The sequence below is a fragment of the Neodiprion lecontei genome, chromosome 2, assembly GCF_021901455.1.
Source record: "Neodiprion lecontei isolate iyNeoLeco1 chromosome 2, iyNeoLeco1.1, whole genome shotgun sequence".
NCBI lineage: Eukaryota > Metazoa > Arthropoda > Insecta > Hymenoptera > Diprionidae > Neodiprion > Neodiprion lecontei.
The window spans coordinates 17,790,261-17,814,768 of record NC_060261.1 but is presented as its reverse complement, the minus strand read 5'-3'; the positions used below and the strand labels follow the sequence as shown (position 1 = coordinate 17,814,768).

The following is a 24,508-nucleotide window of genomic DNA, read 5'->3' as shown; positions in this document are numbered from 1 at the left end:
TTTCCTCTGATCCTTCATACGTGCAAGCAGTCGATGGGTTACGAACACGAAATATGCCGTGATAACATCACGGCTGGGTGTAGATGCGGTCATCGATAGCCGCTCGTCGTGATCACGGTCATCCACCCCGTAACACAAGGATAAAACTTAAGAAAAATATTAATATTTCGGAAAAAGGTGTAAAGGGGGCCCCGTGTCAGATGCACATCTCTAAGAATCCATGCGGAACTCATGAACCAAGTACGACAGGAACATTCCATAGCGACTTGACCGGATCGTATCTCATCACGAGTTGAGTTTAATTGGTAAGTATGCGAGTACTTTTCGATGAATAATTTAATCCCCTTTCAGATGTGGATTAAAAAATAAATATACTATTTTGTCTGAAAAAAAAACCAAGTTAACCTACATCCGACCTTGGCGGGTCCACTTACGGAAAATCTGATGTTCTCATCTTCTTTCCCCTTTTGAACCTTACAACTTTTGTCTGAAACATTTTCCACTCATACTATTTGTTCTCGAGATATTTGACTGAATTGATGCAAATGAGACACCCTGCATATGTATTAGAATTATCCTTATTTAGGGCGATGACAAATTTTTTCTGGGCCCCCCACCGCCCCTGAATATTTTTAAATAAGTCAAAAACAGTTCCTTAATTTTTTCACATATTTATCTCAACTCTAACCCGTGCCCCTGTAAAAGGGAGGATTTCTTTATTTAAAATACACGTGTTTCGGGCACATTCTGAGTATACATCTCACCGTAAAAGTAGTGATATTCAAAGAAATCTACAACTGCGAGATTTCAGTGGGCACTGGTACTGCTACGTGAGAAAAAATTTACATCGTCATACCAGGTGATCTAGGCAAATTGCTCTTTCTTTAAATGGAAAAAAGTTGGAATTCGAGGGCGTTCAATTCCTCGATTGCATGGTATGATGATGTGAATTTTTTCTCAGGTAGTAGCACTAGTGCCCACTAAAACTTCGGAGTTACAAATTTTTTTGAACATCGATACTCTTGCAATAAAATATGTGTTTTAAATGGAGAAATCCATCCTCTTACAGGCGCACGGGTTAGAGTTGAAATAAAAATGTGAAAAAATGAGGGAATTGTTTATAAATTTTTTAAGGCGATTTGGGGGCCGGTTCGACAAACAAATCGTCAACACCCTAAATAGGACCGCTCTTATATATATGGGGCATTCCATAAAATCTCGATAAAGATTCTATACTGATGTTTGAGATCGGCTTTATCATTTTTTGTATGAAAGCATATGACAAAAAACGCGATCGAAATTTTCTTCAGAATTTTTAATATATGTATTAAATAAATGGAAACTCACTATTTAAAAAATGACGCATAGGTTAAATGATATTTTAATTCGCTCAAAATATAGAATTTGTGAAACTGTCATAATTTCCCTTCATCGTTACAAACTACACGAGTTACAATTATGAAGCAGGTCCTTTCGAAAAGAACTCTCGGTATATTACACTTTTTCGTTGAATTGCTTAGAATTTTTGTTCGATTCGACGGGAATTGCGTAACTTAATTTCGCAAGGTGAAAATATATTCAGGTATTTCTCAGGACACTGATTATTCAAAAAAATCATACGTCGGAGGAATAATCTGAATTCATTGATGGGGCCAGTAAAACTTTTTTTCAAAAAACATCAACATAGTCCAAGCCGACTCAATTCTGAATTAACGTATATTCAACGTTGAAAAAAGGTTTGGAAATAAAGTCTGTGTCCCGAGGGTTGCTCCACACCGATGGGCCAGTTCCTCTTTGCGATGCCTCATATCTATCGGCGAACCATTTGTCATAATATGAACAGATTGAACATGGGGGGGATTATATAAAAAAAAATGTTGACCGAGTTATTAGACGATGATTTTTCTTTTTTTAACTGATCTGTTAATGATAATTACTCGCATCATGTTTTGTTTTCGAAAGCCTACGTTCAAACGATAAGGAATGGTTCGTCAAAGGAGATAAAGCATCGAAAGGATGAATGAACCATTGATGTGAAAGAATCCTTGCGACGCAAATTTTTTTTGAACATTTTTCGGATGTGAAATGAACATTAATTAAGAGATTAGTCGATTTTAAAATATAATAGTTGCTTTTGAAAGAAGCTGTGCTGGTTCCTTCAAATTCAACTGTGCAGATATAAAAATCCAATTTACGACACGCTCGTATCAATCGCAGTATTGGAAAATGATGAATTGTTTATTCTCTTTCAGCGATAATAATGTAGCAATCATAATGATCTAACTTCATTACCGGGCATCTGTATAATTTACCAACTATCCCAGGGAATAATATATATGTATTTTTGAATTGTCCATGGTTACAAAAAGACGTCATATTGCATACACTATCATTATAGCATAAAAGCGAGGCATAAAATTGATATGCGAGTTAATAATGAACGATATAATTTCTTTACTCTCGTATGTAACAGCGGGGCTAAGAGTAAATGTGAGAAAGAATCGTCTCGACGTTGAGTAAACATCGCCGGTTGACGAAGAATCGCATTAGATTAGTTCCAGGTTAATATCTTTTCGAAACTTTTGATTTCAGTATCAAATTCGTATATTATAAATTATCGTTTTATAATCGTAGTTTTTAAGGTCCAATTTATGTGTATGGAAAAAGTTGAATGAGGCGGGAAAAAAATGATTAAAAGAATGCAGGGAATGCCTGAGGCCGATTCTGAAGCTTAAAAAACAGGGGCAAAGCTTTGAAGAAATGATCACGCGAGGGGTAGAAAAGTAGTCTCAATAATTTATTTGAGGTAGGGGAAGAGAAGAAGAGCAATTACGGCAAATACCATGGCGTACACATCCGGTATATTAAACGAAGAGAGTTGAAATAACTTATTGCGAGTGCGCAAATCTCGTTAAGCCATTGGATAACGGTCAATAGTATGTAACAGAAAGGATCGTTACAAATTTCTATCACGCAATTTTATTCATTATTTAATATATCAGTTTTACGTAGTTTCAAAGGATCTGACGGGCAAAAAGATCGAAGTACGATCTGTGATGGTTTTTCAATGAGTAGAGTTATTTAATAACACTTCTAATGCTAAAGGCAAATTCAGACGATTTTGACAGGCGGAAGGACCGAAATAAAATCCACGATATGTCGCCACTGAGAGAAGTTGATAAATGAATTCATTCGCAAGGATTATACGTTAAACTCTTACCGACAACCCAAGGATAAGCAGAACAACCGAAGTACGATTTTCGATGCAGCACGCCAATATGTTATGAGCAGATCTGATTCACTGATTCGATCGAATAATCAAGCCCTAGGTATTCATGAAAAAATGTTACTTTGTTCGCGGGACAGCAACGAGTGTATCGGTGCCACACCCTAAGGACGAGAGAAGGTTAGCATCGCCAGCCGTGGTTCGGCGGAATATAGAATACTGTTTTACCCTGCGATCTCGATCGGTGGAGGACTCTGAAAGTCGTCACGTGCTTGAAATGATTTGCTGAAATGAGAAGATTTTTCACTCGATAAGAAAATATATAAGAAGAAATGAGATTTGGAAAAATATTTAGAGTGATGTAGAAATACTTCAAGGGTGGTCAATTTTTCAGTTCGTACACTGGATTTGTAAGACGAGACGAGCTTGACAAAGAATTACTCGAAAGTACAAATTATTATGAAAATAAATCCGAACTCTTCCATCGATACAACAGTCCGAAAATTGTTGTCCAGTTTTCCCAGTCGACCGGATATCCACCCTGCACTTCTCGCAAAACGAGACTAAATTAACGTTTGCGGGTTCCCCTGGGAACTCGCGCTCCACCTGTTGGTCATCACAGCACAGCGGCGCCCCCTGGCCCTGTGCAAATTGCAAGGGTGACCGTTCCTTGGGGGGTGAAGGGTGACGGGCGAGAGAGGGAAGGAAGGAGGGATTCACGGTGGTGCGCGAATAACGCGCGGCCGTTTTCGCATTTTCCCAACGGTACGTATTTCAGAATGATTCAGAGACTCCGCTATCTCTCTGGCAAGGGTTCAATTCTTTCATCCCCCTGGGCAACTCCACTGACATGCCATGCCGTGGCATACGGGTTGAAAAAAATTCTGTTCCTACGTTGCAACCCTCTTAGGTTTGAGAAAGTGAGTTTCATACTGGAAATCAGTCACGAATGATGCAACGGCTGCAAATCGTTTTTTATTTCATTGTCGCTGCATTCTTCACCTGTTTCACTATGTATTCATTTTTTTTTTTATTTTTTACTTCTTATTCCCTCGAATATTGAGAATATTCGGATATATTTTTGTACATATCCAAATTAGACGTAGTGTTTTTGAAATAATCCAAGACGATGTTTTTCACAAGAAAATTATCGAGAGATAATAAGAAGTTGCAAGCATTCGCAAACGAACCATTGCTGTCAGTAGCCGCACTAAGCTTGCGGTAAACGCAAATTTAAAGTTACGGTCACTCAAATTACTATTTAAAGTTTTTTGCATCACAGTTTTCATCCTAAGCATACAGTCGAATAGTCACATAAAATGAACACGAACAGAGAAAACGATTATCGCATTGAAGAATGATGTGTAAGTTTCATCGTAAATGATGTTAAGTCGGTCTTTGATGTCATTATAGTCGATTCTCGTAATGGGGCCGGCCATGGTAGTAAGTATTATACAGGGGAAGAGAATTCCAAGAACGGCGGTTCCTCCAGCATCGCTTGATTCTGCGGACGCCGCGTTTGAATTTTAGACGCTCATAATCAGGCTTTGCATGATACACTTTCACCAAGTGGTTGAGTAGGGAAAGCTGCTGAGCGCGATTGAGGGAAAGCGGTTCTGTGGGTACAATCTACGTGAAAAAGTTTGTTCGATCACATTAAACGAAGACACGAAATCATTTCGGTTGTTTTGTTTTTGTCTTTCTAACTGCATATCACATTTGTAGTGAATAAAGTATGTTCAATAAAATTAAAAAAACGTTCATACAAGTCAACCTTCTAGTAATTGATTCACAAGCAAAATGCATTTTAGCTACTGCGACGTTTGTCCGATATTACGGTAAGACTGACAGTAAAAAAAAAGATAGTTTCACTGAACTGCAGGTACAACTAAATTTCCTGAAGTCTACGCAGTGTGTGCGGACAAATGATTACAGGCAAAAGCACCGTACCTAGATCTGACCGAAGAACTGATTATTATCAGTCAACTTACAAGCTATGAGACAAAATTCCACTCCTGCGCCTGGGGAGAATATTTTATTAGCCAGCATCGACTGAATCATTGCCTGAGCGTGTCTGATGCCCAGATAATGTAGACTATCCGGTATTGAATTAAAAATAATCAAACCTGTCAATCATCGATGTTTACGCTCTAATAAATCACGTGCATCAAGTCGTATTATAACCGACGTGACACCGGACATGCTCGAGCATATCTGTTCAACCTCGCTTCGACGCGCTGACAGGCATGAAGAAATCTGCACTTGCACAAGTTTGACATGCTTACAGGTAGACGAATATATATGGTCATGTATTTCATTTACAAAATGGGTATTCGCGGATATTATAGCATGCAAATTGAAGTCAAAGACTCCTGCACGCCTTGTCGGAATTAATACATTCACGGATTACATGCCATCCCTCAGCAGATTATACATACATCCAAAATTTGCAAACGAGGCTGTCATTTTTCATCCTGCGTATAATACATGGAGCACGTATAATCACACATGGCTGCGGGTATGGGGCATTCCGTGTCTACTCAACCCACCTCTAACCCTCATCATCTTCCATTAGTTTTTCCAATTGCCACGCGTCGGATGTCTGTGAAGAAATAACAACGGGTGAGAATGTTGAAATTTTCTCATAATAGTTCTAGTCACCGAGAATGCAGTCGTTACTTTGAATATCGTTTTACCAAAAATATCGTTCCATAATCGATCGAAGAAGCTAGAAACGCGAAAAGGTTATAAATAAATAATTGAGATTGGAATTACGGCGAGAGACTTTGAAAAAAAAAAAAAAAACGATAACAACGTCATGAGAAACAGTATTACGAAGTCTCACGGTCAGTAAGAGATCCGAAAAAAATGTGAATTTTGCTACGAGGTAATGAAACTTATTGAATACCGAACGAATGTTTGTGCGCAAAAGCTTTCACGGTTGTTGGACAATACGAGTTTCGGATGTGATTCATATATATGCGAGTGAGCTTTTTTCGAATTCCGTAAGACTGGAAAATTGATTTTTTGGTAATTCAACGAATCGACATGTTCTTTATTTTGACATTCTTCCTTACCAGAGAAGCCGCTCCCTCTTATCGCAAATTGACAATGTTGAGGTACACGGACTTTTTCGAAATTCGGAGAGTAGAATGCCCCATACGTCGGTATATATATGCATTTCACGATGGCGCTGAGGGATTAAGTTTTTGCGAAAGTCCCCGCAGAGTGCCGACCACACGACCCAAGGCTAGAAATATACGTAGGAATGCTAGGTGGATGGGCGCATCCTGTAGTAACGTAAACGTGTGTATACAAAACACCCACTTGGATACACGTACTCGCATAAAGATTCGCAGGTCTTTGGTGTTGGTATGCAAACACATGTTGCTGGTATTGTACGGTACGACAAACATATAAGGTACGTGCGGGGCGCATTGAGGGCATCCCGGTACACACATTATAGACGTTGTGTTGACTTTTTTGCACAAGTGAGATAATGACGATCCATGGGACAGGTTTTGCTGTTTGCGGTTTTTATGCCAAGTTCAGGGAGATACCCGCCCTCGACCAACCCCCAGCAGAATTTACTTGTCTCGAGGTTACACGAGATTATGGCGTGCATGTAGAAGTTGGAAGCCTGCGGTGCAAGTGGATACACGCATCCATGCAAAAGTCTGGAGTATCTTCGTAACACCGACGGCGGACGTGGTATCTATGGGATAATGCATTATGGCTGGATTCACGGGTAACCGAATAGTTGCACCGCTGTGCATTGTTGACGTTGAATATCATCTGCATAAATCACACGCAGCGAACATCTAACCTGACGCGTACTTGCATCAAATTTTCAGGGCACGAGATCGAATTCTCGTTGTATAACTCATTTACACTCACAGTTTTACGAGTATCTCTAGTATGATTGTTATGATAATAGAACGCATTTTATGAGCTTTTTCCCTTTATGTCTTTTTTTTTTTTTTTATTTTCAAAAAGTCAAGTTTTCAAATTTCTAAATACTCACTCACGCGAGAAATTCCATAAGCAATTTTTCAGTGCTCATTATTTTTGTTCACCTTTCATTCCGTTAGAACACGTGACCGTCGGACCGGATGTTTACAATTATAATCATACATTTCACCAAACAATAAGCAGTTGAAATATAAAATTTTCTGAACGAAGAATCTTTGTATTCGAATTTTCCACTAGTGACAGAAATTATACAACTTATAACTTTTGCTAGATCCAAAAATGTCCACGAATTGATAAACGTCGATGCGAAATTGCGTGAAGCGTTGACGTAAAGAATTTCTTGAATTGATAACAACCCATTGTATGGAATTAATGTAAGCTTGGATCACGAAAAAAGCTACTAGTTTCGTTCGAATTTACTACCTGGCGGTTTTCAGATGACTAACGTTAACACTAATCACAGCACATCAGTTTTCGAAACGTGACGAATTTAATATTCACAGAAATGAAGATTTTTTAATAGAGGAACAGGACGTGACTTCCGGAATTCCGGAAAACAATCGCGCAATAAAATTTTAGAATTGGAAAAACTGAAAAGACCTTAAGGATAATAGACGTCGTTTCTCAAGCTGTAGTTTTCACTTTCTTCCGATGGAAGCCGCGAATTGAATAACGATGAAGTCAGTTACGTTAATGTAACGATTTATGTGTAGGAAAAATCGTTACTTCGTACCCTTAATATTATCTGAAATTTAGTAAACCATATTGAGCAAAACATGCTCCTATTTTTAAAAGTCAACTCTCTTAAAGTCATTCTAAAATTACAAAGGGATGATTTTTACCAAAATATTTTGTTCCGTTACCAACTTACCAACTTCAGCCTCATGAAATTAAACTATTATTGCAATATGTATGTTTACCCTCATCGTTTCAGTTGAATTCATTCGAAGCCCAAGGAGCAAGGGTGAATATGGGTATAGATAATGCTCAAGCCATATGTACCCGCTTGGGTAATTTTGCACATTCAACACACTATTCGGGTTACCTAATAAATTAGAATCAAAGCATATGTTCAGAGGCTGTGGCTGCCGTAATTTTCTGACGTGTTTCAAAGTTATTAGGTTTCCCCCACCCTGAACCCAAATTTCATCCCGTTTTACCTTTAACCTATGTGTGAATGTTAATTAATTTCTCCATTAGAGACCCTGCATGCCCACGTACGCTACACATACGTAAGACCCCATAAAACAGTCCTTACACATTTGTGTGAACACATACATGCACGTAGGTGCCGGAGAGGCACTAACGAACGAACGTTAACCGGAGGATGAACGTTTTAACATGCGGTTCAAGTTTAGTGCAGTTATCCAAATTACCGTGACCATACCCGGAAAAGTGAAAAAATCATTGAATAAACGGTTGATGCTGGGTAAAGAAAATATTTTTGCACTGCTCACAATATGCAATGAAAAAACTCTTCAGTATCTGCAGGTTTGGAAGACCGCCCACTGATATTCTTTTTTTTTTTTTTCTTCACTGAAGATCAAATCTGGTGGTAATTTTAGATCGATATAATTGAAAGTTGAAAAGAAATTTCATCCCTTCATTCCTGATTATGACGAAAGCGAGAAATTATACAAAATACATTACGGAACTGGACTATATTTCAAAGCTCTTCTACTATCCAATACGTAGTGGTCACATTTCCAAATATGTAGCGCGATAGTCACATGGGTCATGCTTGAAAACAGTTGGTAATTCTTTGCCAATTGAAATATTGTTAGAAAAATTTAACTGAACGTACAATAAATTGTAGTTTCCATGACCGGATAGTTTGTTTGGGGAAAATCTCCTTTTCAATATTACGATGGGCAATATGAATTTTTTTTTATAATTATTATCTTCTTTTACATAAATAGTCATAATTGTCAAATTTCAATATTTTTCCGTATAAATATAAGGGCATATTCCCGACACATTATATTTTGAAATGACAAAAAGTTTAAATGTTGGCACTTGAAAAAGTATAGAAATTTTAAAGATTGAAGTGATGAATTTTTAACTATAATTTGAAATTCAATAATAGGATTTGTGATGAGGAAAATTGGGTGAATTTTAAGTAGAAGTTTCTAAGCTACGTAGCCGTAAATTTTATCGGGGTCCTCTGGAGCCCAGTCACCATTACGGGTTAAAGACTTCCGCAGATTTGTGTCTGGTATTTGAAAAGCACTGCACAATTACAATCAGATGGACCAGTGTTCGAAAAGTGAATCGAAGAAACGTTTCTAATGATGCTATTTGTACCAGACGTGAGCTACGGTTTCACGTCAAAGTACCCGGAATAGTTTATTGCTTGCTCCATCAGTACTTACATGATTGCCCTGAAAGTTTATTTATTTGACACTTGCAAGATTGTACACTTCAGTTGCTTTAAATACTTTACAGCCAAAGTATGTTGTATATGTCTCTTGTGAAAAAAAATGTATATCCTTAATTCTGGGAAAAAGGTCGGTCCGATTTACTCAATTCTGAATATTTGTGATAAAATATGGGCGAAAAAGTGAGTATTGAATGGAGCTGATTTATGAATTTCCAAACTTTAATTACTTTCGGTTACAGAATAGAAATTTTTTAATAATTATTTTATGCATCCTAAATTCTACAAACCGTTCAGCCGATTTTCACAAAATTCTTTGGCTGAATTTAGTATCCGACAAAGATGTACGGCAAACATGATGAATCCTCTATCACTTGTAGTTAAGTAGTTGCGCTGAATTATGAAAAATAGCTTTATAGATTTTAATAGAAGTTCTTGAAAAAATCTAGAATTGAATCGGGGTATCGCGATGTTTTTACACATTTGGGAATTCCCGTTTATCGAACGGTAGCCACCCAAACTTCAAAATAATCGAAATACGGTTTACTTGATTTTCTAATTTTTTTTTTTTTAATTATACTCTGCTCATGCTATTCCTTAAGTTTGAATGTAATTTTACTCTGTTCTTCTCTATTCAAATATCAACTAAACTTGAACGACGAATAATTAAAAGGAATGAATGCCGTTATGCAGTCGTGCCTGTTGCAAAAATTCCATGCTCTTGGGTGTATGGAGTTCTTTACTTTTCTTCACTTTGATGAAAGGTACCGAATTAACCACGGACAAAAAATTAATTTCGCTAGGTTTAACGTATCTTTGCATTTTGTGACTTTTAGAAACTACTAAACAAGGTTTTGAGATGGCAAATTTTCAAGGTTCAGCAAGACGAATCAACGTTGAATGACGCGTTTTTCATTGTAATTTATGGTACACACAAATAAAAATTGCATTTTCATACGACAACATACATATAAACTTATATATATATATATATATATAAATATATATATACAAACTCAATCACAGTAATTGTAAATTCACTCGCAAAATCCTGACAAATTTCCAATCAGAATAAATACTGTCACCCTCTTCAAGTCCCATTTCCCATATATCAAATCTTGGCGGAGTCAGTCGAATAAATTTTTTCAATCAATGAGTGCAAACGTGAAATATTTCATCGTAACTGCAACTTCGTTCAAGTCGATCGAATAGTGCACGTCATTTTAGTAACCATTCCACAATGCAATTAAATTTATAAATGGTAGTTTAATCAAGTCAGTACCCACACTTTTGCAGGTATATTAGGCAATTCGAAAACAGCTAATTTGTAGAAATCATGAATTCAAAAATACAACTGCTCCCCTCGATTCGGACGAGGCTCGAGGACACGACGAATTTCCATGAAAAATATGTGACAGTTGATATTGATTTATTTTCTTTCGAAAGGTGAGAAGACTGTTTCAAACATTGGTTTACGATCTAGACACCCATGTCTCCTGAACCATCTTTTTCTTCCTGAAATTCTTGTCACTACTAACGTGAATACTCACACGTGCTTGTGGTTCCAGCGATCGCTTTCTTCGACTGGTCCGCGCGTTGCGTCAATCCTCAGACCGTCTATCCTGGAATGACAACGAAGAACAAGTAAAGACTAAGTTTAGAACAGGTATCACGAAGGATTAGGTATTTCCATCATGGGATTTTGACTCGGAGTGCCGTCTAATGTTGAAAAATCCTCTTGAGTCAGAAGCTTTAATGCTCAAGTAAAAACGTGTCTCGCCGGGTTGAGCTATAAACACTGTAATATCGGCATGTATATAATATACATATAGAATATCCTATTTCGAGGGCCGTAAAAACCGCCGTCACCGTGACGACACCTGAGAACATATATGATCTGAGGTGATATTCTACAGAACCCAATAGTCATATGGTTACACTACAAGGTACTAACATTCCACTTGACGTTCGTGTTCAGAAGATTCCTTACATACACTTCAGATTGAAAAGAACATTTGTTTCGAGATTGACGACAATGTGACCATCGGTGACAAGAAGTTGCCACCCAGAAGGGGTTCATAATTGATTGTCACATATTAATTCAAAAGCGAAGGTATAGGATGTCAGCCATTGTGAGACTGTTTCAGGACACTAAAAAGCGATTAGCCGAAGGCTCTTTCTTGCGGGCGTAATCTTGTTGTACAATAAGAATTTAAGGTTCGCCGCAAGCCTTTTACCATTATAAAGCCCGTTCTCGCCGAAAGGTGGTGCATTAATCACTCTAGACGTGTCGGGATCAGCTCCGTGACGTTGCAATAAGAGCCACAACAACATGAGCAGGAGGAACGACAGCAATAGAAGCATCAAGAATTGTGATGCGGGTGGCGAAGGAGCATCAATACATTATTTGCTGTCATCTCGATCGTTAGGTCGATTACAATGTACTTTAATAATTTGCCGCTGTCTTTAGACCAGAGAAAAATGGATGCGTGATAGTTTGGCTTTTTATCGTAGGATTTTTTGCCACCCTTCTTCTTTGCAGGACGCCTGGTGCAGACTACATAGAAGAAGGCTTATCCAGCCGGAGTACTACGGGCTATTTGTCTATCTGCAGAGACACATCGACGGGGTTCAAATGGGTCACACCTCCCCGCCTCCTGCCGACTGATTGGCACCCGATCCACTCACCTTTTTCCTTCGACTCCTCTTTCTCCTGTCATTTATAACCCAGTTCCCGTCAAACCCCTGTCAAAGCACCGGGCTGAACCTGCGGCACCTGATCTTTCATTCCCTTAGGATTATGATTGAGTGGGTCGCGTGCCAAGAATTTCTTATTATATAGGCATTACGTATCTCAAACCCCAAGGCACAGATGAACTCCACAAAATGCAGCATCAAAACATGTGATGAAACATGCACCATGTTTAGATCAGTTGCAACCGAGATTTCATAGGATTACAGAAGATTTCACGAGAGTTTGGTAGAATTTCGAAGAATTTCAATCGATTGGAGAAGTTGTAGTATAACAACAAAAAAGGGATTATTTCATGAAATTACTTGTGAAACAAACCGAAATACCGGAGGTGCGGCAAACATTTACAGAGAAAATAATGATTATGTGCAAAGCACAACATCGACATAAAGAAATAAGGTCACACTTGAGAGCCACACGATAGCCAACTCAAGGAGCTTGATAAGAATTTGTAAAGTTTACTTCAATTCATCATTATTCGAGTACGATTCCACACGGATTTCAAATAACATATGACGTGAAACTTCACAAAGATCATGAGGTCTTCTGAAGTAACGATCAGAATTTCTAAAATATTCAATGGGGACTCGACGAGACTTCACAAATTTCACGAAGCTTTAGAATGTTGATAAGATTTCGTGGAATTCACAGAATTATATTCCCAAGTATGCATATTGTTTTACTACAATGGCAATTTGAAGAGCCAATATACTCATGAAATATACGGCACCTTAGTCAATTTCTTGGATTTGAAGAAATAGTTGCTCTAGATGAAACCATACTTCAAATTAATTTATCAAAGATTTATTCAACCTGAATCGCAAATAAAACTGTACTCAAGATTTTGCAAAGTTGATAGCGATTTAATACAGAGCAGATGTGAACATACCGTTTATAATTCAATAAACAAGCATCAATCGTGTTTCTGAAAGTCTCAGCGAAAAAAGTCACGATGAAAACTCATCCTACTCAATGCTCGACTCCACATTTTTCGTTCTTAGTGATTTTTAACTTATTATTTAAGAATTACATCAAGAAATTCCTGTTTCAACTCACAATCGGCTAATTTCGCTTAAATACCGGATTACTTCTGAACAAACTATTGAAGAAAAAGTGGGAGAGTTAGGCACCTTGATTAAATTTTCCGTGCTATTTTGACGAACGAATCATGAGATTCATTTGCAAGACAGAATGTTTGGTCCCGCATGTCCGGATTTTCTGTATTTAGCATAACTGCTTATAATAATCCATTTTTTAAATATTTGATTCGACCAATCAAACTAACTAGTCGGAAATTTTCCATCCCACAAGGTAAGTCAATTCCAGGCTAAGTCTAAAATTACCTATATTATTTGCCTGAACCATAACTTCGCACATTTGCAGCAATCACAAATAACCGTGTTTAAGGAAAGTTGGAGAAACATACCAACTACCAGGGCCAAGTCCGTGCTTCGCTAAATTTACTGACAGCATGCAAGTGGTTGTCAGATACGCTCATCCTCGGCCGTCCATCCGAGTGCCACAATAGACATCAGTGACGTAGTTGGCCCGCGGATTTTCACACTCGTGATATGTCGGGTCCAGAGGTTTTCCCCTTCTGTCGATATCGTACCACACCTTGGATTCTTTCACCCCTACCCAACCAAGTACGGTAGGACCTATCATTGGTTCCTACTCTACCTGGTTCAGCCTCAGCTGGTACGTTAATCATATTTGGTCAACATTTTCAAAAATCATTTGTCAGAGAATTACCATTACGTGCACTTTACTCCACGGTTATTCGGTGAATTTCAACAGGCTTTCTTGTCTCTGACGTACAAATAAGGAATTCTATAAAATTTTCCTCATCATTTTTGAGGGTCTTAGTACCTAGTTGATAATTATGTTCAATCTCGCCACTCTTTACAGTAACTGCAATGATTTGTTACGTCCCAGCCGATGATTACGGCGATTCTCTTTCTGTACAGTGACTTCTGACGTGCAGTTACCATAACAGAGCTGCACATGCTCATATCATATCGTTGAGATCCATATCGATCTACATACAGTTACAATTTCAGTATGCAATGGTCTTGCACCGGCAATCTGCATGCAACATACCATCCGTTATGTCGAAATCGAGCTTACGTTTCGTGTAATACTATACAGTATGTATAATTTTCATTCTTAACTTAACATCTTCAATTTCAGCCCACGCATAGACCGCATGGTTTACAGTCTAAATTCGCAAAACCCAGATTCCAAAACCTTGCTAACTGAACACAAGGAACGTGAGAAAAGAAAATATGACCAGTGCACAAAGCGTCATTTACAGAACTCAGAAAAGCATTCAGGCAACTACGAATCTTGTCAGCACTGCACCGATTGGCCTCTACAAGACCAATCAAGAGTGTTTCCAAGACTTCCACTATTGAAGATCCTTTTCAAACCAGACTGACGCAACAGAGAATCACTTTAGACACCAAAGAAAACAGAACTAAATTAAACGCAGAACCAATTTAAACTTCAGCCAATTCAGAACACATCGAAAATACGAGCAGTGCAGATCATACTAATTGTAAATCATAAAACGCTCATATACAGAAACTTCGAACTTTAGTATAATTAACGTGATTGCATTAATGAATCATGTAAGTGAACAAAACCATTGTAAAACCGAACCTTAAAAATCGGTCAGAAGAACCTTTCATAGTTAATAAATGGCTATTTAAATAAAAGAGTTATGTAAAAAAAAATTGTTTCAATCACGCATAGTAATAGTTGGATGACACACAACAACATAAATCCAGATTGAGCCAAGCTGAACAAGAAATCAATACCAGCAGATCATCGAAGCTCGAGAACCTGGACACCATAAGGTTTGTAAATCGAAGTTAAGTCGAAAATCACTCACAATCAGTGGATCAAAGATTTCTCGCGACTTTCTTCCCAGAATGTAACAAATTGGTAGATTGTAAGCTTTCGTTTTTACATTAGTACTTTTCAGGCTTGAATCATAATTTACTTTTCACGATACGAAAATAATACGCCCTCACACTCTGCCTGAGGTACAACACAAAAGAAGGCGGACAAGATCATCGGTAGGCTTAAAAATAGGTGGGACGGAAGTTGCCCAATTTACTAAGACGAATGAAAGTGAGTACAGGCATTATTATTACCCAAAGATTAGCCGTGCAGAGAAAAAGCTGAACGCCATTCTTTTGGGTGATTGCGAATCAGGCCATTGGATGAGCCAACGCATTGGCAGATTATATCCTACTTTTCTCAACCACTGCGAAAAACGGAGATATTATCCCCGTAGCGCGCCCTCGACGGTAAAGTCTTTCCTCACCGTTTCGATCAAAGAAAAAGCTTTTCATTCTGAGAGATTGCCAAGACAACGGTCTCGGCTTCAGATGTTGCCCCACATTCATCCCCAACGTTCAAAGGCTACCGCCACCCTCGTAAAATTTTCACTCAATTCATCTGGACCACTGCTTAAATTTTTCAGACAGACAACAATTGGTCTTCAAACGCTTGAGACCGCTCTGTAATATTTTTTCTCATTAGTATGCAATTTTTATTTATTTTTGTTTGTACGGTCAAATCTTCGGCCTCTGTTCAATTCAAAAAAAATTTCAAAACTGTCATATGAAACCCTTACTTTGTATTTCGGTACAGCAGCGAGGAATGCGGGACAAGATTATAACCGCGGTATATATTTTCCGAGACATCTCATCGGCCAGCAACGCAACCTATAAAGTTGCCCCCTTGTAAATCATCCCTGAGAAATTTGTCGTTATACAACCGCGCTGGCAAGCCTTGGACCAAGTCTTAAAATTTATCGCACAAGGTAAAAAAGTCTTTCCACAAGTCGATGAATTTACTGAAATTACGTTCGACCGGTGACATTGCGCAAGGTTCCAGTACACTAAAAAGCGTTCCTGCAACACCTACAATTTGAGGTAGTCCGTAAAAAGGTGATTTTCGAATTTCGACCAACTCACCCGTCAAAATCAGTTCCAGATAATTCGAAAATAATTCCCAAATTTCTTCAGATTTTTATCTCAACTCTAACCCATGTTTGTAAGAGGGTGGATTTCCCTGTTTAAGCCTTTCAGCAGCACATTAAATCCACTGGACTGGGGTCGTTTATTACGCATCTGAACTCAAAATTTGGAAATTAAAAATGTCGGATCCAATACGGCGGACCCAAATGCAAAAAGTTACATATTTGATTTCGATGAAATTCCGTGCACGAGAATTTTCGAGGTCACTTATTACGAATCTGAACTTGAAATTACAAAATTCAAAAAAGTGACTCTTGGCATTTCGGTCCATCATATTTGATCCGTCATTTTGAATTTTGTGATTACGACTTCAGATTCGTAATTAACTACCTTAAAGGTCCCTAAGTACCGAATTTCACAAAAATCGCGTGACTTTTTGGATTATGATACACCGTATTAGATCCATCATTTTGAATTTTCAAATTTTAAGTTCAGACGCGTAGTCAGCGACCCAAGAAATCCTGCTATACCAAATTTTATCGAAATCCGTTCGGCAGATTTGCTGTGCCCCTGAAGGGGATGAATGGGAAAATCCACCCTCTAACGGGCACGACTTAGAGTTAAGAAAACAATCTGAAAAAATAAGAAAATCATTTTTTAATTATTTTACACTGGTCGAAATTCAAAAATGACCCACATCTGTTCTCTTTCGCCCTCGCTGTATTTCTTCATATATCCTAACCGTCCACAATAATACCGTACACTGTTTCAAAAAAATTCAATTTTTAAGCTGCCACATTCCAGAGGTAAAAACAATCTCAGTTAAGGTTAGTGCGCGTGGTTTATACATCCAATTTAAATTTCAGGGGGAGATTAATCTGTTCACACCTATTTTCTGAAATGTTTGGAAAAAACAACGTAACTCAATCTTGTAGATAGCGCAGCGTAATGCGAAACAAGCTTTGGCCGTATAAGTAATTTCACTGGAATTTGAGAAATACTCTGCAATACTCCTCAGAAGTCAAAGTAATTTTTCAAAGTGATTTATGGCATTTATAAAATCGTTCTACAGCCATACGCGACAGCTTGAAATTTGATTTTACATTTTCAATCGTACGCTTGCACGTAATCATAATGGAAACCACTCAAACGTAAAATCTTTAAAACGCTGTAATACAGTAAGTAGGCAAAGGATTCTTTTTAAAATGCAAACGTATAAGATGGCAATTTATTTTATCTTTTTTCTGGGCAACGCGCCAAAAGGCGACAAGCGATCAATTCCGTATCTGACAAAAAAATCTGGCGAATGCAGGTATCGATCCATCTCATCATGAACTAGAAAACCGGAAAACGCCGACGTAGCACAAGAACTATGAAATTACCTCTTTGGTTTTGAGAGGTACGTATTTTTCAATGACGGTGCATCAAATATGTGAAGAATATTTGAGGGTTATAGTTAATATTCACCATTATGAATTTATTCATTTCCCCTTCGGCTTTTGCATCATCCAATTCGTTTTTACTAAGCTTGCCTAATGAGTCGTGCATGGATTAATATGACAAAAATTCATATCCGTAACATATTTGCATGATTCACATTCAATTGGCTGGTCATGAAAGGAATGCGTCGTCAATATTCAAGTCACTGAATTTTCACTAAAGCCGTTGAAACATCATGACTTTGGAAAATTGGCAAGTAATGCGATAACCAGCGAGTAAATTTTTTGCTTTCTTACTAAATCCTACAGAAATGTCAATAGGATTAATTAATCGGGAAAGGCGAATTATTTTCAGCTTACAAATTCAAGTATAAGGAAAATTCTAAATGTAGGTGACCCATTTTTTCAAAGATTTTGGTAGCAACGTGTTCTGCTGTACGAAAAACCTCTTATACTTCAACAAATCAACGGAACGAAAGTTTCTAGCATTAGAAAATTCGCACGACAATTTTGATACAACTACAAAATTGTCTAATATGTAAAATCTCAACCTTCATAAGTAAATTGAAGAAATTCCAAGTACAATAACTGCCATTTCAAGAAATGAGTTTGAACTACAGTTTCTTTCTGATGCCTTTTTTTTTGTACTAGAAATAAATTGCGTGGCTGGTGGAACATCCAAGAATAAAGTGAGAGCTTTAACGTTGTGGAACTAAATGCCACATTATACGAATTGAAATGCTTTGTTGGAGAATTCAAGGAGAGGTTATATATCGTTACGAACTAATAATTATAATACAACAGCAATTTACAGAATTTATTACAGGGTCTACTAATAAGATGAGCAGAGGTCAGTCTTCGAAGATAAGTGAAGTTTGCAAAAAAGGGTGGCAACGCTTCGAAGTAATCAGTCTCCTGATATTTCCCTTATTTATCGAGTCAACATAGAATGCAATCACCGATACTCGATCACGTATGATTTTAGAGAATGGAGAATCAGAATTAACTGATAGAGCATTCAGAAAAAAAGGAGAACCGTTCGTATTGTGTGTGAATTTATTTGTCACAAACATGACTACGAATTATTTCTTTTATACTTCATAATCCGAGTTTTCGTGCATGATATTCAACTGTCACTGCGAATTTATGATAATTACACAATCTTCTTTCAGTGTGTTTTGCCTATCGGTATTGAATAGACTGTATTAGGTCCATCAAAATAGGCTCAATGAAAGGTAAGAAATGTAACACTGTTCTAGAAGTTTGTTCACGCTTATTATCATTTGACACAGAAGTTTTCGAATTATTCTGGGATTTGTGACAGGTACATAACGCTGACACCTGCCATCAGAGCTAAGTAGCTCAAAACAAAATTATCTACGACGAGAGTCAAATAAGGGCTTATATAGAAACAACGAGAGTCATACATGACCGATTTTCCAGTACTCAGTCTCCACATCGCTATCACTCTGCTAGAAGACGCTTAAGCCATTAGTCGCAATACATTGATTCCTCAAATTCCGTGCAGCAGTGTGCCATTATTTTTCATACTTAGTCGCTACACGTGTATGAAATATAAACATAACTCGCTATTGGTCGGCCTGATATAAAATTCTTCGCAAATGTCTACTACGGATCTTGTGGGACATCGCTGAAGATCTTCCTTTCCACGTGGCAGTTCATCAAAGATCTTGGTCTACCTCTTACGAACTATAGTCGTATTGTGTCACAGTTTGTAATGATCATCATGTATTAAGTTAAATACTGTAAAATTTGCGAGTGTGTTATCCGAAATCCAATCATCGTCGTCTTTTGATAGTCCTGTTAATTTAGCGTCAAATCCCTTTAGTATAACGTAGATTCATTGAAACAGGGATTCTTTTTTGTTTTTTAAATCAAATTTGAATATATATTCTTGAAAACTTTCAGGCCTCACGGCGTATTTTCAAGTGTATGGATAAATGGATGAATGAATGATTGTGAGTTATTATCCTTGGTACCATATCTGTGTTAAATTGAGTAATATTCTTCGCATGGGTTTCGAATAAACCAAATATATTACATAGAGTAAGATATTTTCTGCACTCATTTATTGAACTAGTAATAATATAAACCTATGTCTGAATTTCAATTATAGTAGTTCTCGTTTTTGTCTCATCATTAATTTCGGTTTTGGCAAAAAAAAAAATAATATCATTACAGATTCAAGAAACGGTGTGGCCGGAAATCTTCACGTTTTCACACAAGGCTTGACCACACGCAATACTAACGCTGTTAAATTGCGTACTTCATTTTCCATCCTGATTTCTGCATAATTGCTTCAGGCATTAGTTCAGAATTCTGTCTAAAAAAAATTCCTATGCCGATCTATTGGTTATAAAATCACGGGAGTACTCTGAGAAACTTGTTTTCACGAAAAAAAATGTTTTATTCAGAAGTTAAACTGATCACCTCAAGGGATGTGAAAGTTGCGAATTTTCTAAAAGTTTAAACTTTCGCCATTACGATTCCGAATGTATAAAAGGGTCGACAAAATTATTGGATCGTCATGAATGTGCTGTCCAAGTTTCAACCAAATGAGTCAAGCAGTTTTTTTAGTCAATGCTCATGTAAATGCATATACACACATACGTATATACATCAAGTTTTAGAATTACTTACGGACGACTTTGAAGGTGACAAAACATATTTCTACGCTGATTTCACATTTTTCTCTAAAATAAACGTTTTTTCGCTACAGCAAACGTACAAGGTACCCCTTCGACAAACGGTCGTACCTAAAATACATGAAGAATTTTCGAATTAAAGGAAAACATCGAGTAGCAATGTCACCGAAGAAAAAAATATTGCAAACATGTAAGAGCCTTTAAGATTTTAAATCAAGTACGAAAAAATATAACGAAGTCTTGTGTATTTGTGATAGATCTTTTGATATTTTGTCGAACAGAAGTGTTTCAATGTTAAGACACGAAAAGTTTTTAACAGATGTTAGTTTCCGGGAAACGGAGGATACCCAACGATAGCACATAGATTCTTTCACTCTGTACAATGGTCCAAAGTTGGGTGACATCTGGCTAAACGGCTAACTAATAGAACCGTGTTAAAACGTACGATTTGCGATACCTAATTGCCAGCATTCCAACGTCAGCAAGGCAAGACAGGGGAGTATTTCATCCAACGAATTGAGACACTCCCGACCTCTTTCCGAGCTTTAGTGAATGCACAGAGGGAAAGAAATTCTTGAACCAACAAAATAGATTTTCTTCAAGTCCATTCGCTTCAATCTAGTATCCCTTGTTTGGTCTAAATACGATGACTTCAATGCAACAATTTCGACGTAGTTAGTTTGTCAAAATGCTTGAGTAATTGTGAATTCCTTGATTCAACAAAAGTCTTTCTTGTCGCGATCGAATGAAGTATTGATTTGAATAAACCTTTTCATGTGTTTCCGAAATTAAGTTGACTAACAATAAATATCATTTCATTTGAAGTTTACGTATTGTTCCTCAAATTTGCATGTTCGTTAACAAAAACAATTAGGTACTTCAAATAAAATAAGTACACGAATCTAGCAAACAAGAAACTTACATCGATTGAATGACATGCTTTGTTGATCTCAGCGGAGATCGTTTGGCGTAACTCGTTGAATCAGCTGCACTAATTTGTTTACGAGGTAAAAGAAAGACCACGTGCTTTGAAACAAGTAGAGAATATATTCGTCGTAAACGTCAGTATACTAGTACTATAAACGGCTACTAGACGGTGAACTTTCTCGCTACGAAAGTAGCTTCAGACATAGTTATAAAACCCGGCAGCCAATGAGGAAGTCAGAAACGGATGACGTTAGATAATTTTTTCATAAAAACTTTTAGAATCAAAAAAAGCATAATACGAAGTCTTGATATATCGAAATTGATATTGACTACAAATAAACAAAAACTATTGACACACGTACAATTTAAACGTCTACACATACAGTAATAAGTTTTCGGGCGTGACCCATTACACATCGGGTAAAACTCGCAAACTTTTCAAGTTTGAGGAATCAAAAATGATATGATTCAAGGAATAAGTTTTGTCCGCTTGAATAACTCTAATGTTCAGCTGATGCAAAAGATTTTTGTAACAACAAAGAACCCACAATTATCTTATGAGAATTGAAAATTTGATACGTGTAGATATTGACATTCTGAAAAAAAATCTCCACGAGCACAACCCTTCATGTGAGAATATACCTCCTCCGTGAATATACATATGTAACATGTACACTTGGGTACAATGAATCTGAGACGGTTAATTTCTTACACTAGTCGGTTGTGTTGGCAACACAGAGACACCTACAGCGCCATAGTATGCCAAGCGCGAAACAAACTCAATCTCAATAAACATAACACAACCCATGAACGTGGAATCCAACTTTAGAATACCGCTGGGATAATGACTTGTTGACGTATCAATCCAATGCAGTTTCTTGCAGTTTTATACATACAAAACTACCTGCATATCACTTTGCGATTTTCCCCAAACACTGTTATGATGCTTGACTATACTAAATATTTCAAAGCCCGCTGTTGTTCACTCATCTGCACGATTGATATAACACTATATCAAAGTACGGTCCTTTAGAAAACTCTTGCAGTTTTTGGATACGAGTTCCTGGACTACAATATCATACTCGTGAATAACGAGCATCGCGATTTATTCCAACACCCGTGCCAACACACATGTAATTGTGCTATTTTTGCATTGTGAATACTGGCGCTAAATGTAAGAACTGCGCATCAGCTTCAGTTTACAGTTTCTCGTCTGTCTCCATTTGTCCACATATATTTTTCTTCTTTGTCCACGTTCTAACCTGGTGCTAGACTGCAGCTTTTTTCATTTTCCACCTCACAGAATCCACACGATGGCTTAACGTGTCAGGTGGATCTGTGCAGATTTTGTTTCACTCCCAGACGTAGGGAACAATGTTTCTATTTTTCTACCTGACACTGCCAAGCTGTATATGCGTTACGCTCCAGTTACATGAGAACCTCATTTTTCTCGCTTTTTTTTTCTCTCTCATTAATTTTTTTCATCACTCTATTTTTTTTTTTTTTTTACCACCCTCCACCCTTCCGCAGCTGCTAACGTGGGAAACTTGGATGGTAGGGACCGAAAATTCTAAACTTCAAAATTAATCTTGATCGATAGAACCACAACTTGAGAATACCCATTTGAAATTTAGAATTAAATTAAATAGATGAGTCATTGTTTGTGTCTGTGAATTCGAACCCAGGTTTGGACTTGTAGGAATAATCGACAAAGCTAAAACATTATTATATGAGCCTGCCGTCCCAGATTAGCGTATAATTTTTGTGTGTTTTCGATCAGTATTATTTTTCGTTACGTTACGTTTCGTTACTTTTTCATCAATATGCGTAAACTATGAATAAAAATTAAGCTTACTGTTTCAGCTGTTTTTCGATTCGATTTTTGACTAGTTAGATTCTGTATTAATCAAAGGCCAAACATTAATATGACAAATCAGGTTGAACTACTTTTTTTGATGAAAAAAAAAACTGAACTTTCTTGTAAAAATAGTTATCTTATTTCAAAGCTATGTAAATTTTTCACCTTTTCTCTTACATTCAGTTCTTCTGGTTTAATTGGGCGATACATAGATTTGATTAAAGAAAAGAACTGATCTCCTAATTATTGAACAAAATTGCGGCCTTGAGTTGACGCAATAAAATAGCATCGCGATACTACCAACATGGTTCCACTCTGTACTATTTTTGGTATTTGTCAATAAGAAATTGTATTTCGTCATTTGTATATGCTATAAAATATTGTCAGACTTTCGAAATGATTAGTTTTGTTTTGATTGCAGGAAATTTTTTTAAAGATTACGCATTGTTTGACTTCCTAAACAAAGTTTCCCCTTATCAGCATGTTCCTCAACTCAAGTCACTCAGACAACCGTGCGAATTATCATCAGCTTTGAGACTTTACACTGATCGACATGGAGTCAGTTTCGCTTCCTCAAAAATTAACCTCAAAAAACACACACACGTCTGCAGAGAAGGAAACAAATGCAAGAGAGTGGAAACTTACATTCTTATCCCTTTTTCTAACTACTTATTAAGACTGGTAATAAAGGCGACTGGAAATTTTCTTATCCCATGTTCGTTCACGTGATAATTGTGCGGGGAAAGAAAAAATGAAATACTGCGCTGTTGTTCGGTGTAATTGTTAGGATTGAGTCTCTCCGGGCAACGTCTCTTTTGCCGGTACTGCAAAAGCTGCGGCGAGACTAGACGTGAGTATAATTCAAACTAGAAGTAGGGGAGAGTGGATGACTCGCGGCTGAAACTGGCTCCAGAAACTTAAATGGCCAGCGATTTGCATTTGGACGAGTGTCAAATTGCCGTCAGTAGAATTATACTCCCTGGAAACCGCGTTGCGCAGGTTCATTGTAGTTCATAGCCTTCCTTCTCCAGTGTAAGGTACCTTAATTGGATTGCCAGCTACATGCATCTGGATTAGTTCAAACAGTCATTCCCGTTTAGTTTATTCGTGACTTATTGCTACACAGTGAAATATGCAACTATTATTTTTTGCATCGACATAGATTTTATAATCTTGCCTAGATTGGTTCGAGGTTAATGATGTCAATTGTATCACATACTTATAGGAAATAGTTTTGTCATGTCGTGTTACCGCACACCAAACTTATGTAAGGTGAATTTTACAGAGAAGTTTGTCCTTCGT

The 24,508-nt window shown here is 37.4% G+C and overlaps 1 protein-coding gene across 3 annotated transcripts in view; it reads right to left on the bottom strand.

Moving 5' to 3' along the window:
- Positions 1-24,508, bottom strand: part of LOC107218031 — a 489,709-nt gene that overhangs the window by 343,216 nt on the left and 121,985 nt on the right. For all 3 annotated transcript variants that reach the window (XM_046732062.1, XM_046732065.1, XM_046732064.1), the window contains exon 2: positions 11,126-11,197. The gene's annotated coding sequence lies outside the window, so the exon portion shown is untranslated. The remainder of the gene's footprint in view (positions 1-11,125; positions 11,198-24,508) is intronic.